The 15,905-nt window shown below is 41.8% G+C and overlaps 1 protein-coding gene across 1 annotated transcript in view; it reads right to left on the bottom strand.

Annotated features, from left to right (window-relative positions):
• The window catches only part of LPIN1 (lipin 1), a 46,254-nt gene extending 45,968 nt beyond the window's left edge, over positions 1-286 (bottom strand). The window contains exon 1 of the mRNA XM_080588191.1: positions 64-286. The gene's annotated coding sequence lies outside the window, so the exon portion shown is untranslated. The remainder of the gene's footprint in view (positions 1-63) is intronic.
• Positions 287-15,905: the final 15,619 nt, after the last annotated feature.

Raw genomic sequence — 15,905 nt, 5'->3', positions numbered from 1 at the left:
AGCTCTCCCCATCCATCCCTTCCATCCATCCCTTCCTCCCCACCGCACAGCCCCGGCACCCACCTCCTCCGCCTCCTCCTCCTCCTCGGCCCAGGCTGCCTGGGGCCGCTCCGCCCGCCGCAGCCACAGCGCCGGGGCCGCCCCGGAGGAGGGACCGGGGCGGGCGTGAAGGGAGCCCCGGGACGGGGCCGACCGTGCCCGGGCGGGACCCGCCTCCTGCCGGGCACAGCAGGCCCGGGTGCTGGAGCTCCGCCATCTCGGGGGGCCCCGGGGGTCGTGGGGGCGGCTGAGGGGTAGGCAGGGCCCTGGGCCAGCTGCAGGGAGCAGAGTTAACGGGGAAGAGCCTGGCTCGGCTGGGCCTATCCTCTGTGTCCCTGTAGGGCCTGGGTGTAAAGCGCCTGGTGTTTGTCAGGGACAGTGCTGGGGGATGGAGGGGAGGGAGGTCAGTCAGACCGCTGCCAGAACGGGAGCTGCTGTGGAGAGCTGGCCCTTTTTGTGGGGACAGTAGTGGCAGCGCTCACTTAAACCATCCCTTCACGTTCATAAACAATAAGCAGGGAAATAGCTTCTCTCCCCCCCCCCTCCCACCTCCCTCTTTTTCACCCCCATCTTGAGGAAAAGCTGGGAGTGGAAAGGGGGGATTGTTCTGCCTGGACTGCTGAGCAAGTCCTGGAAAGGCAAGGAGTCCTGGAAAGTCAGGGGTCCCAAATTCAAATGCTGGAGGCAGTAGGAAACACTTATTTCAATATCATAGCACATAAATGTGATGAAAATAAGTTTTTCGCCAGATACTGGTTGCCTTCCGTTAAAACCCTATTGTAACATCCATTTGCACTGCGTGTCTTGTGCAATTAAATTGGGAAGTGGACAGCCATTATAAAAGTTATCCGATAGAGGAATTGTCCGCACTTTTCAAGTCAGCTTACAGCAAGCAGAAGTAGGTGGTGCTAAGTGCAAAGCAAATGAGCAGGAAACAGAAAAACACAGAAAAAAAAGGACAGAAAATGTGCACAAAAAAAACAGGATCAAAGTTCATACATTAGTTGAAGAAGAGCCTGCCAACGTTAGGCTTGAAAACAAGTTTTTCAGAGGTCTTTTTTCATGTGTCTACATGTTCTAGTCCCCACCACGTACACACAGCTGAAGCCTGGGAAGAGTTCCTCGTTGAGTAATTACCAATTAAATCTTCCATTTTCTGTTAACTTTCCAGTTATACTGTAAAGCAATCTCTCTGCAGTTTCCCCTAGTTCATCACCCAATTGTAATCCTTTGAACTTCTTTTTCTTCCGCAGTTTTATGTAGTTTTGTTAACTCTGGCTCAGCGCTGGCTAATCTTTGGACAGTTCACAAGAACTGCTGGGTGATGGAGCCTGATGCACTCTCACAGACTCAAATTCCTGTTTGCTGTTCTCCATTTCCAGTTACAGAAATAAGCTAACAATTTCATCTATGTTTTAGAACAAAGTCAGCAACGCCAGTTTCTGCCAGGGCACAACAAACATGGATGTTCATTTATTCCCAAAGACAAAACAATATGCAACTGAGCCCAGAAACACCTGCATTTTCTTTTCCCAGGCATATCATATCTAATTCCTTGTCAGCAGTCATTGCAGGTGATGAGACCTGCTGGTGAATAGCACCGTCCCTGCCGTAAGTACAAGATGCTGTGCCTGTGCTGCCTGTGGATCCTGACCAGAGCTCTGTCTGCTGCATTCATGTGGAATGCAATCCTGTATCATGTTCCCTCTGAGTGGGTGGTGTCCTCCGGCTCTAACAGTCCAAGACTGCTTTAACATACCATTCCACTACAGTCTTTCCCTGCTACATTTAAATAAAAACATAATCATAACACATCGAATCAAAACCACTGTCTTTCCACAGCCTCAGCAACACCCGCCCTTCTCTGCTGCTTTCAGAAATACAGTAAGGAGCCTCACCATTGGAAAATACTGTACTGTGTTCAGCTATTTACCATGTCCAGCCATCTGCTGCTTGACGTAAAATAGCCCGCAAAATAATGCTCTACATTTGTAATGGTTTTCTGTGCTGGGTCATGTTTTCCTACGTTGCTGTGAAAATATAGCCGTGATAGAAATAAGATGCTGTGAAGAGTGCCAAATGCTTGCACAGCAACTATAAGCTTCTGTTAACAGCAAGAGATCATCTTAGTGCTGCTGTTCTTACTGCTGGTGTGACCACAGGACAGGACAGCGTTCCTCAGATTACTTCTGGACCAACCTCTGCTAACTGATTCTGAAATCCTTATTTATGCAGCACTTTGGCTCACAACTATTCTCAACAGTTACATCTTGTCTAGATAACCAAGCACTAGTACATAATCTTTTATACCATACAAGCTTTCCAGTGGTCGTGGATGTGGGTTTCTTTACATTCCTTCACTGATCTGCATTCATCCGTTATGACTCACCTAACTCTTGATTCCTGTCCCAAAAAGCTCACAGTTTGTCTATTCAGTTTGTGTGCTTACAGTTCTGGCACAGTGGAGGTCTAGCCTATGATCGGGGCTCACAGTTACTATGAAAAGACAAGTAATAAAAAAGTTGGCCTGTGTAGTCTTTTGATAATTAATAAAACTAGGTTAAAAAAAAAAAAAGTCGAAAAGCACAGAAAGTTTAACAAAACTCAAGATTACTAGAAAGCAGTATGCAAGTTTATGCAGGAAAAAAAAAATAATAAAAAGTTCAGTTCTGTCTTGGGGCACTAGATTTTCCTGGCAAGTATGTTGGCTAGTGACCAAAATTTCCACTCAAACCAAAAAGTTAATTTTTTAATGCACTATCAGTCATGTCTGGCCTTCCCCCCACTAAAAGTGGAGTTCTTCTTCAGGCACGTAATGCCTGGGTTATGAATGACTGCCATTGTTAATGCATGCATACTGTGCATGTAAAAAGGATTCAGAAAATAGAAAAGTTGAGCTTTTAGTTAATTTATAATGAGCTCGTAAGCAAAGATGGCTCTGGAATCTGCTGCTGATTTTCACTGTATTAAACTCAGTAGCTCAAGCAGTATAAAGAGCCGATCTAGTTTTATTCCAGAATAAACATTAGAAAATAGTTGGACTCTTGTTCTGTAATTATCTGATTAAATGTCCCATCATCTTAACAAAACAATAATTCTCCTAATGTAAGTAAGTAGACGTTTTAATGTAGCGCCTATGGTACATTCAATGAATAATTGAATCCCCTCTCCTGTTCACATTAATTTTTCCCTTTATTTTTCTTTTCCCTTCAAGTACAATTATCTAGTATTTGAATTTGTCCTTCATTTGAAGGCGTAGTAGTGCTGGTTACTGCAGCGTGTAAATCCTGGCATTTAATTTGCTTGACTTCTTTGAAAACTTTTTAAGAAAAAGTACAAACAGAAGTTATTTAGTTGCAGAGATTTGTAAAACATTTGGTCCCTTTGACTTCAACTTGTTGCCAGTTTTGTCTATCCTGCTGGTTTTGCTTTGTCTCTGCTCCTGCGAGGGACTGTTTCCACTGTATCAGTGTCAGCTTCTTCAAGATCTGAGGAGAAAACAACCTCAAAAAGAGGAAGAATGCCATCCTTGTCCAACATAAAGCTAAACGGGACAGATTTTATTCTTTATTCCATGGGAAAAAAATCTTGTTTTTGTCAGTCACTTCCATCTGTCACATTTAGGCAGATGCTTCTGGCCTGCACCAGCTGTAAAGTCTGCCCCACCTGCGCTCCTTGTACTTTGCCAGCTTCAGCTTTTGGATTTTGCTTTCCATATGGTCACAGTGCTGTAATTGTCTGCTGACTCCCGCCAGTTACATGCATGTTAGATGATTTCTTAGACATCATCTCCTGTTAGATATTTCTTATCTTCCTTCTTTGTCCTCATGCTAAGAGGTGAGGTGATGATATCATCCTCGGAAGGGCTGTAATGCCCTCAGAAGGACTACAAAGTCTAAGTCAGTGAAGAGGGGGAGTGAAGGTGAAAGGAGAACCCGAGGATTATTTTGTCAGATTGTAGGATTGTTATTTTCCAGGAACTGTTACAAAGGGAATTAGAGGCAGGGCAAGAGGCACTGATCATGTACTGAAATGTTCATCTAATGACGCATATCAGCTGTCCTGCCATCAGGCCTGTATTGCATAACCAAACTTGATTTTGAAGTAAGTACTTTTGGACTGGGTATTGTGACAGATACACTGTTTTCTACCTGTCCCTCTCTGAAAAAAATAGTCCCAAAAGGGGGATCTGTAGTCAGTGAACTACTGAAGATATTTTTTGCCTTCTCAGAATGTAACGTCTTGACAATGAAAGATCTTAAAAGAGCCTTTCTTTTTTTTTTTTTTTTCAGATCCACATCCAGCCTTGCAAAACCATGAAAACCCCTCAATGCTTCCTTTATATTCTAGGAACTCTTTCCACAGTAAGAACTCAGCTCTCTGCTACAGAATATTTGGCTACTGAGAAACAGAGGCATGCATTGACTCCTATGATCCAAACACAGCCAAAGCAAAAGAGGGTAGGAGTATTCAAATGATGAACAAGGGAGGCTAAATATATCAGCCCTGTTGGAGGTCCATTTGTACCAGCACAGTCTCATCAGGAAGTAATTTAGCCCAAATCGGTAGCTTGAGCTCTCTAAATATAATCTTAGGATGCTTAGAAAATCGTGAATCCTGTCAAATCAATCACAATATAGGAGATTACGGATATAAGAGTGAAACCATCAACATGCTCTTTCCTCAGCCAAAGCCCAGAATTCCTGAGCAGGCATGTTCAAACACAGGCCTGTGCTCTGCTCAGACAAAAGGCATATTGATGTTTAAATGTACACACACACCAGAAATGAAAGATCATATACAACTCCACAGAAAAACCCTCCATCCTGTTTTGGACTGAAATGCTTTCCAGCCCCAAAGCTACCTTTTCTTCAATCCAGTAATTCCATGCATTTTGCCCAGAACACTGGTTTCAAAGCACAGCATATGAAAAACAAGATGATCAGTATTGTTTGTTTGGAACAAAATAGTACAAAACATGCTTTGAGAACTCTGAACAAAGCTGCTGTACCTCCCAGGTTATAATCTTTTCTTTGCTGTCCCTGTATCTCTTGCAAACGAAAACAGCGATGTTAAAATAGTGACCTTAATCCTGAAAAGATATTCAGAAACCAATTCCTTCTGTTGGGAAGATTGTTGCTTTCTTCATACTAATGTCTACAGTATCTGCATCAGGCTGCCTGCGAATATTGAATTATCCTACTAAACGGGTTCTTAAAATTATTGCCTAGGGTCTGCAAAGCAGCACATCACATTAATTCCCTGTATTGTTAGCTCATTACTATGCAAACTAGTCCGACTTTCCTGTAGCTAGCAAAAATTGAACAGCTATAGCCAACTTAAGGTAAAGGAAGAAACAGAGATATGCTTTATACAGCTTTTCTTATGGTAGGCAATGCATTATGTGCTAGTAGAGCTCATATTGAAGCTCATCCTGTAACTCCACTGGCAGAGTAATGTGAATAAAGTAGGTTTTATAATAAAAGTAACGGTATCTGGTGTTTGTCACTGTGACAGAAAAACTCTTCCCTTCTGTGCAGACCAGTATCTGATGATGGTCATTCTGCACGTTTGCTTCTCAATGATTTCACTTTGTCTCTTGTTTGCCTGTAGTTATGAGAAGCAGGTATACTTGGCTTTGAAGTCAAAAATGTCTGTGTATTTCTTAAAAAGGCACTTCTCCACTTTCCCCAATTCAGATGTGCCACACGTTTGGATCCTGCACCCCAAGCTGAAGGGGGCCAGCTTTACCTCTGGGGGGCTTTCTGTTACAGCGAGACGAGAGCACAAGTACGAGCCTGGCGAAGAGCTTTAGCCCTCAGGATTTTATTTCCATTCATTGCCTTGTGCTGAGCTCCGAGGAGACCTCAGCTGGGCAGCAGCACCTGGCAGCACAGGTTTCAGATCTCTCTGATCTCCAGCCTCTGACTCAGCATCAGATGGCTCAGAGGAAGAGATGAGGTACTGTTTGGGGGTAACCCTTTCATTTTCTTTGCACTTCTCTTCCATTGGGATTTCAGTAATTACAGTTTATAACAGGGACTGTGCTTGTTCTGGATTTGAAGTATAGCCATCCTTTGAATGCTTGTGATAATATTTTTTCAGGCAAAATTTGAGTAGTATGGAAAAAATAATGTTTAAAATACATTTGGCTTTAAAAAATGATCTTTTCAGTCTTACTTGCTGTCAGAGCTAACAATTCTGGCTAACAATCTTACTGCTTCCGAGATGATTTGTTCTCAAAAATACTTTGTTACTGACAAAGATAATAATCAAGATTGTACTGAAATCCTGGACACAAATTGAGGCACAGAATTAAATCTATGCAGATGCAGTGACAGGACAATAAATTCTCTTTAATTTCTTGCATCAAATCCAGGCAATTAATCAGTACATAAGGTTGTTTACTGCAGTCTTTATCTAAGCATGTTCAATCTCTTAGTTTAGGCTCAGGACATACATAAAATTCTTACTGGTGCCACTAAGTCAGGTATTTTAAAGCAGGAATATTGTAATTGATTTCAAATTTGCACCTAATATCTCTCTGTACATCTGTGAGCATGTGCATATACTTATGGGATGTTATGTAACGAACTGGATTCACTCATGATTTCTGCGTCTGGAGTATTATATGGTTAACAGATGTGATTGGCTTTGCAAAATCATGAAAATATTTTATTTCAGTTTCATGTTCAAATTTATATGAATGGGAGAAGTGTCCATGACAACCCACTAGTAAATCCTTCCCTCCAAATATTCTTGACATCAAAATGAGTGTAGGCTCTCCAAAAGTGTCATGGCACAATAATCCCTGATCGTGCTAATGAATGTTATACACTTCATCTGCATCAGTCTAAAATCAATTATTTGTGAAACTAAACTTAAGTTTGGTGTGACTAAGAATATATCAGCCAATTTGGAATTTGAAAATGAAGTATTGAATGGAGGAGTTACAGCCTGCAGATTTTAAGTAAATATTTCCTTTTTCTGTTTGTTTGTTTTTTTTTTCTGTTGTGTTGGAGGCCGAGCAGATATTGTAATTTTATCCCAATGGGAAATTTCAGTATTTAAATACTAATATTTGAACAAAGACTTTGAAATATAAATGAGTCTAAGTATAAAGCAGACACAAGCTTTTAGCAAGTGGAACACCGGGCTGAAAAGAGGGTTATTATGGATATGTAATCTGACCAAAAAGTGTGATGTATTCAAATGTCTCTCATGAAGCAATAATCCATTGTAAGGAAATCTAATTCAATGCTGAACTGAGAAATCTGAAACAATTTTCGTTGGTCCAGTATTAAAGTATTGTCAAAGAAACCCTAATGAACTCTGTCTGCTCTCCTTATCGTTCTCTAGACTCTACCGTTACATAAAAGGCAATGAAGGTAACCCTGTGTCCATGTATTTCTGTTCACAACTTTAAAAAAGCTTACAAGCACTTGCACATACAGAACTTTTAAAAAGTATTTCTTGGTTGTGTTTTTGTTTGTTTGTTTATTTTGTTTGATAAAATGGCTGCATTCAGGAATTAGCACATTGTGAAAATTATATCGCCCTGTTCCATACATTTGACATCAATGTTTCTTATATACAAACATTTTGCATAAGTCCATGGCAATCATTTACTTCAGTGAAGTTAGTGAAATCCATTTCATTAGGTCTGGCACATTCTGCCTTTGTCCTGGCAGCCTGAATGCTTTACATATTCTGTTATGCAAACCTGAGAATTCATCAGAGACTTTGCCCCAGTCCTGATACCAACGTTATAGTTTACCTTACAGTTTATCTACTGCAGAAAAATCTACAGACCATGAACAGCCTCAAACCTAGCAGCTTCTGCCTGTGAAAGCAACGTGAGCTGGTTTTCCCATTGCAGGCTAGCGACATTGTGCTCAGCAGATCACGCGCAAAGAGAACTCAGGCCCCATGCTCCGTCCACACACAGCAAGATAATCCCATTCAAACCAGTGACCTCTGCAGATTTACACAAGCAAAGGGTCTTGCTCATTGTTTGAAAGAGGTGATTTTTTTTACATTAAAACAAAAGCAAATCTATGAGTAGGCAAGCAGATAGTGTTTTGTATCGAGCTCTGCAGTAGTACAAGAAGCTGACAAAGGCCTGGTCAGAAAATACAGAAAATAAATCTATTTAACAGAATTAAAAAAAAAAAGCAAAGTCATACCCACAGGTAGCTCAGAGTCATGTCAAAGTACATGTCTGCTTCTGATCTGACCTCTTCAGACACCCTGTTTTTCCCCATGCCCACCCCCACACTGCAATTTGGGCACGAACAAAAAAGCCTGCCTATGTAGTCAGCCCGGTGATATCAGATGCCCCTCCCCTGCAGCCCAGCTCATTCACCCTGTATGTTTTGCATGTTGCTTGCCTGGGGATGGGATCATCGCTATTGCTCATCTACCTTGTCCAGGTCATGTCATTTACCCTGTGTAATTCTGTTTCCTGTGGCAGAGTCTGTTTGATGCGGTTTTCTCACTTTCTGTTTCATACTGCGGGCTGCAAAATTGCTGCCGTGTCTGTGCAGACATAGGTACAACCTAGTGCTAGCATGTCTTGTCTGCAACACTCTTTGTATTATTTTAGTGGTTCATTAATTTCCTGTGACTTCCCTTCCACGTAGCGTGTTTTAAATATTGCACGTCTATGTTACAAAATTGCTTCTCCTCATCTTCTTCAGTTATTTTTATACTACATTAGGAGTAGTCTAGGACAAATGACATAATAATGAGCTATAAAAGTACATTCAAATTTTTTCACAGATAAAACATACAGTGATACTTCAGAAAGTATAATCTTACAATAATGCATTATCCTTGCTTCCTTCAAACTTCAGTACAAGTTCACAAGACATGTTTCACTTGCCCAGGAGATACTCTAAAGTTCAGAATCTCACCTGAATGCAGATCCAGATGTTGCTCAAGTTTGGAATGGAAAGATCTCATCCATACTGTTGCTTTAGATGTGTTTAATTTTCAGATTTTGTGCTGTCCCTTGCTAATTGGAGCTTCTTCCCTGATTATTTTATTTGCATTTTGAATTCCCAGGTTCCTTTCTGTCTACGTAGCTCGGATACTGAAATGGATATGCAAACCCAACCCGACCCAACAGCAGCCAACCTCACCCTCATTTCAGCCTGCCTGTTTGACTTATCCACCCGTCCACTTTACATGACATTGCTAATATTAAACTCATCATATAGATTAGATCCTCAATTTGTGTTGGCATAGCTCCATGGAAATCTTCACCTACATCTGTCAGACCCAAACTGAAAAGCTGCCAGGCTCCACAACCACCTAGCACGCAGAGGAGCTAGCTACCTGTGAGGCAGCCACAGCCTCCTAAATCAGGAAGGTTCCTCCATAAATCATAGCATATCTTCTACACTGCCCCGGTGTAGGCTGCGTGGAAACATGTGAGCAGGATCTACATGAGATAGCAATGTGATGTGTGATACTCTACCCAGGCTAATGTTCTGTGAAACCCACACAGAGATCCACAGGGACTCCAACAGTTCAGGTAAGAGGATGTGTCTATGTGGCACTGCTTGGTGCTGGGTAGAAATGCTGTGGTCCTACATGTGATTTAAAACACGTCAGCCTCTAAATCCTCTGCCCCACCATCTCCATAAGAGTAGGTCACTGCTGAGGAATACGGTCCAGAGTCACTTAGGAAGGCAGCAGGTTGTTCCCTGGCTCTGCCTTTTCCCCCCTTCACCAGTCGTTCAGCAGTAGCAGATTGCTAACTGGGATGGGAAATGCCGTCCTTTCTCTCATTATTGCTCCTGAGAGTTCATTTGTCCAATCTGTGGCTGCCTGTCCCAAGGCCACTACCTCACAGATGTGCCTTCCAGGAGAGCAGCAGCAGCGGTGCCTGGGCACATTTTCCCTGGCTTTGCAAATGTCCTTTAACCCACATTTGCCTCAGCTTTGCTTATTTTATTCTTATTGCCCAGGCTAAGTGCCAAATTTCCTTCTTTGTTTGTTTGTTGGTTTGTTTTTGATGTTTCCATCTTTACCCTGCTAGTACCAGCCACATGTGAGGGCCACAGTTGCACAGTCTCCCAACCTTTCACAGAGATAACAGTGCCCCATTGGGCATCTGGTCACACGGTGTCCAGAGGGTGACATTGGACGTGCTGTGCTGGGTACTGGGAGGTGGCCAAGCATTAATCTCTGCCTTATCCCCTTTTCCCAAGGACCTGCCTAGCTAGGCCTGCCGTACAGCACTGGAGTTAGAAAGCAAATAGACAATAAAATTCCTTACGTTTAGATTGCGAGTCCAGACGTTTCGAATCCAACCAGGATCTTTCATCAGTGGAATCTGGAAAAAAAAAAAAAAAAAAAAGAATACAGTTAATTGACTATATACAGAAGTTAATGTATCCAGGCCTCAGTTACTGTCCTTGAAACCCAGCTGCTGTAATACAGACTTCCTCTGCAATTCCTTTGTAAGCCACATCCTCACTTTTTATCTTTACTGAGAGATGTTCTCAATTCCCTCTTTTTCCACCATCTCAGTTTTCATGTGGGTTTTTTTTGTTGTTTTGTTTTGTTTGTTTTGTCTTTCCAGCAGGGATTAATCATCTGCTGGTAAACTCTATATAATCTGCTAGAGAGAGCTCAGAAGCAGGGGATCCCTGGGAGCCCTGAAGAAACATGGACCACAAGCTCTGTTTATTCTTTTGCAGAATGGGGATGCCCAATGCAAAGGACTGAGGCAGAGCTGTAGTCTTACCCTGCTACTTAGGGAGAAGATCTTTTCATATAGCAGCATCCCTGGCCTCTATGGTACTGGAAGATCTGTAATACCCAGCAGGATAAGAGAAGGTATTCTGTAGGACAGAAGGGGCCCATTTCAGCCCATTTGGAGAAACCTGAAGTTAAGGAGCTGCACAGCAAAATCGGGACTTTGTCCCGTGAGTTGTCCCTTACTGGCAGACAGCACGGGATCCTCAAGAGTGGCTGTGCTTTCCAAGTCAGAGCCCCAAAGCTGAGGTGGCACATAGCTAGTGTGATAACCTCTTTCTGAATGCACAGAATATGCATGCATTCTGAGAATGAATAGCGAGTTCATTTTTTTTTAAAGCCACAATTTAAGACATTGAAATGAATTAATATCTAATGAAAAGGGTGAGCTTCCAGTTTTGCTAGAGATGAGGGGATTCAGTCATCCTTCTATTAAACTAGAAAGAAAAGTTACTGAAGAAAAACTACATTGTATACTATTTCTTATTTCATACTGAAATTTTATATTGAAAGGACTAATTCTACATGCTCCACAAATAAAATGATTTGGAAGATTTTCCTTTGGTGTTTAGTAAAATTAACATTCAAATACAGCCAGGTTTTCTGGTAATGTGTGTTCTGAAAACATTCATGGTCCTTTATGTTCAAATCTCCAAATTTTTCAAGCACAGATGTTCACCAGAAAAAAAAGAACTCATTTTGCTCTTTATTGTTCTCAAGCTATACAAGACCCAGAATACTCCAAGAGATCTTACTGAGCACATAGAAAAGGCTTGAAATTATCCCTTTCCTGAACTATCTCTCATTTAAATATGGCTAATGAAATACTAACAAATAAGAAGGAATTGGAAAAAAAATACAGAAAAAAAAATCACCCAATTCTGATAGATGCAGTTCTTAAGAGTTCCATTAACGTTCATTACACTCACACACTCTGTTATATGTATAATTAGAATAACATTTTGTGTGGATGACAGAAAGAGTAAATTTGGGGTGGCACCTTTAGGAGAAGACAGTAGAGGTCTGACACGTAGCCCTTCTCTGCATGGTAATACCATGCACCCGGAGCCTGCCATTAAGGATTGCACCATGCTCCTGAAACACAATTTACCAACTCTCTCAACAACCTTATGGGCCAGGAAGTATTATTAATTCCATTTTCCAAATGAAGAAACTGAGATACACCCTGATTAAATGACTTACTCCGGGTTACCAAGGAAGTCTAGCATCTGAATTAGAAACAGATCTCTTTCCATATGGCCCATTATTTTAGCAAGAAGACTATCCTTTCCATTCTCAGAAGCAGAACAAAAGTACTGGTATTGCTGCACCAATAAGGAAAAGAATATAAATATTTTTGCAGGCTAGATTATTAATTGAAATGCAGGTGCCTGTTTCATGCAAACGTGGGATTTAAGTTAATTACATATTCCTGTTGCATGTGTTCATTTGAGTTCAAGATGCCTCTTGTTGCTTTGGTGACCAAGGTGTTGGCTAGAAGATATCATAGCAGTTGACAGCTCAGTGTTAATACAAAATATATAGAACATGAAATATCAGATCAAATTCACAGTGTTTATGCATTTTATGTTTGTATTTCTGGTGTATTTCTTTCTCTCTCTTTTTCTGTTTTCTTTCTTTCTTTCTTTCTTTTTCTTTCTTTCTTTCCTTTCTTTCTTTCCTTTCTTTTTTTCCTTTTTCTTTGTTTTCTTTTTCTTATTCTTTTTCTTTGTTTTGTTGCTTCTTTTTCTCCCTTTTTCTTTCTGTCTGTCTTTCTTTCTTAATAACAATCAGAGTTCCTGATAAATCACGTACATGGTTAAATAAATAGGAACACAATAATAGGAATCGCCGCAGGAAAACAGTACGTTTCATTAGCAGAGAAGTCAACAGTGTGTTGCAACAGAGTTGGTAATTGTACAATAGTGCTGCTGCTTTTGCATTCAGTTCCTCTGAAAAACATTGATCAGAGACAGTCCCGTAAAACATTCTTTGTGTGCTGGTGTAACAACCACGGGACTCTCCAGGATCCCTGCCAGCAGTTTAAAAGTACAGTTAACGTTGCAGTTAAGTATTTGATCTTTAGAGTTGTCTAATCTCTGCTCCTGCTTGCATTTGGAAAACAACCTTAAGGAGCTTTCATTCAGTCCTGCAATTAATGGGAAAAAGTAGTATTTATTGAATTATTTTTTGTGCATTGTTTAGCATACGCTCTTTTTCAAGGTGACTGCTAGAAAACAGCTTTCCTATTTAGTGTGCTTGGAAATGCAAACTGACCTAAGTGAAAATTGTTTTAAAGCAGACACAATGCATCAAATCTTTCCTTTAACTATGCCAGCATCCGTAGTCATTCTGCTGACCTTAGGGAGCAAAGCTAACACAGAGAAAAGATGACCTTGTGCTTAAGCCAGTGAAATAGGACACAAGGCTATTCCTGTACTGCAAAACTAAACAGAGGCAGGGCGCAGGCGGAGGTGCCGGAGCAGCCTCATCTCTGCCCTGACACTGCTAGACCAGTGCTTGGCCCCAGCCTGCGAACAGCTCCCAGCCTCTCCTGGCACACCAGAGCATTCCCAGCAGGCAGTCGCAATGGGGCCAACCGGTTTGGGGGGACGAAAGAGCTTGATAGCACAGAGGTGACTAGACCATGCCAGGAAGTGTCAAAGGTGGAGGATTGCCCTGTCACTGCTTATCTGGCTTGCAGCTGTGTAGCCAAGGGCTCAGATCTCCTCTGGAGCTACCTGAGCCTTCTTCCAGGCATGTGGACATAGCACGAGCACTGCTGTTGACCTCAGTTCTTCTGTTGTTGACCAGGAATAATGTCCTCCTCAGCTGTTAGAGTAAATTTATTAATGACGCAAAGCAAAATTTGCTTTTTAACTTTTAAAGAGAGGCATCATAACACTATTTTGGCCAGTTTGGAAGCATTAAGCCAAGCTGTACTTTGCCCAGCTAAATATGAATAAGACTCAGGAGATGAAAATTTATTATAGATGATAGAAGATGGAGTAACACAGAAGAAGATTCAGAGATAACATGTTATGATGTGACAACTGCAGAACAATTAGTCTGTACTTTATCCTCTCACTAGAGTGGGGAAAAAAATAATCATCTGGTATAAAAAATTGCAAGGAAAATAAAAAGGTGACAACTGTAAACCATGTCTCTTCAGGAGAGATATGGAAATGCAGTGGGTATGAAATGCAACAGGAAGCATTAAGGCATTAGGAAAACTTTGTAATATCAGGAGCAGGCAAGCTCTGAAATGGATTGCCGGAAGAGGCTTGAGACCTTTCAGAGCAGGGTAAACACATGTCTGTCAGAAATGTTGTAATTCTAGTTGTATTTGTCTTTAGGCATAGAAATGAACGGGATGATCTCTGAGTCTCTTCCAGCTTTGTGTTCTGCTGTTCTGTGATAAACTGACACGATGAGGCTGCATTTTTAGGAGCCCTTTCCTAGCAACGAAATCTCACAGTGGAAAAATTCAGAAGCTCGTGGCAAAAGCCCCGTCACATGAGGTGTGTTTTCAGCCTGACTAAGAAAACAGCGCAGAAATGAGCTGCAGGGAACCATAGCAGAATAGCCAAGGGCCAGGACTGGTGACCTACAAGGTTCTTCTGTCTCAAACTTGTGACTCAGTTTCATGACATCACCTGGCCATTGATTAACTCATCACACTGATTGCAACAGCTGTTGTAAACAAAGTTGCTCGTTTGTGAATTACTCACCTCATTTAAATCTGGTTCCTGCAGTAATAATGCCTCTTAATGTAGTTAAGTGCATGGTGTATGCGTGCTTCTTTGCTTTCCTGCTAGTACCAGCCAGAAACATCCTATTTCTTCCCCTGAGGGGCATCTGATTTTAAAAAACAATTATAAGACCCACCTCAGGTGCCTGGAGGTGACTTACATTTTCTCTGCATAGCGCAGAGCAGCAGATCTGTTCTTTCACAGATACCCAGAGCTAGTGCCTTTGATAGTGATGTTATCTCCACCATAGGGTCTCTTTCAAACAGCAAAGAGGAAGAAAGGCCTTCTTGTCAGATGAGATGATGATCCTAAATTCAGCACGTGACTGGATTCCTTTCTAAATGACCATTTCCTGGTATGGAAAGAAACCCATTTCCTAGTTATCTAGCAGAGTAAGGTTTGACTGACAACATTAAGTTTTGCTGGAGAGGTGTGGCTAGAGTCAGGTGAAGCTTGGGTCATCAAAAACCTCTGTCACAGAATGGGTTGCTGTTGCAGAAAATGTCAGAAACAACCACAGAGAGCTCTGTCAGAAACTCTGTGAGTTGCTAGTCAAAAGGCCTGACCTCGTAGCTTACTAGACTCAAAGAATTACTGTCTATGTTTAACTTCTACAAAAAGGCTACAAAATACAGCTGCTGGTCTGTGGGAGGTCGCATCTGGGGCTACAGCACATGGAGATGAGCACAGCACCATTTATGTACTTTGAAACATGAAAATCATAGTCAGGCTGTATTGTATGAAGCTGAGGAGGCCCAACACGAAACCTGTTCTGTTCTCTCACCTCATCTGTATCATCTCTCTCCGGTCAAAGGAGCCACTATCCTCAAGCATTCTGGTAGCTCCAGGGTCCCATCGAGTTAGAGGCATGGTTACAGGGTGGGAAGACCCCAAATGACTTGGGGCCTTTGTACTTGTCCAGCCCTCAGCGGTGGCCAGGGCAGCTCCTGCAGCGTGAGCATAGGGTTCCCCTGCCCCGTCACTTCTGAAAATACATATAGCTGCATTTTGCACTACCTCAAATTCCTAAATGATTTTAACCTATGCTGAATGCTTGGTAGTAATCCAGTCTCTAAATTAAATAATAATAATAAGAAGAAAATAAAAAAGTAAGAATATCCATAGCATTTCTGTCCTAGAGCTCCAGGCTCCTTGCTGTGGAAGAGGAACAGCCCCTGCTTGCTCTGACCTCTAGCAGGGCACAGGCTTGGTGGTTTTCAAACCACATTTGAAAGTGACTTTGAGGTAAAGGTAGAAATAGGGACTGGAAGAGTAATACTACACAGCAAGTAAATTATTCACCCCACCACAGGGTTAACACATGAGGCTGCAGTGCCAAGTCTTACA

The sequence above is a fragment of the Anser brachyrhynchus genome, assembly GCF_964034855.1.
Source record: "Anser brachyrhynchus genome assembly, chromosome: 3".
Classification (NCBI taxonomy): domain Eukaryota; kingdom Metazoa; phylum Chordata; class Aves; order Anseriformes; family Anatidae; genus Anser; species Anser brachyrhynchus.
The sequence above is the reverse complement of the archived record's forward strand: the minus strand, read 5'-3'. Positions and strand labels throughout refer to the sequence as shown.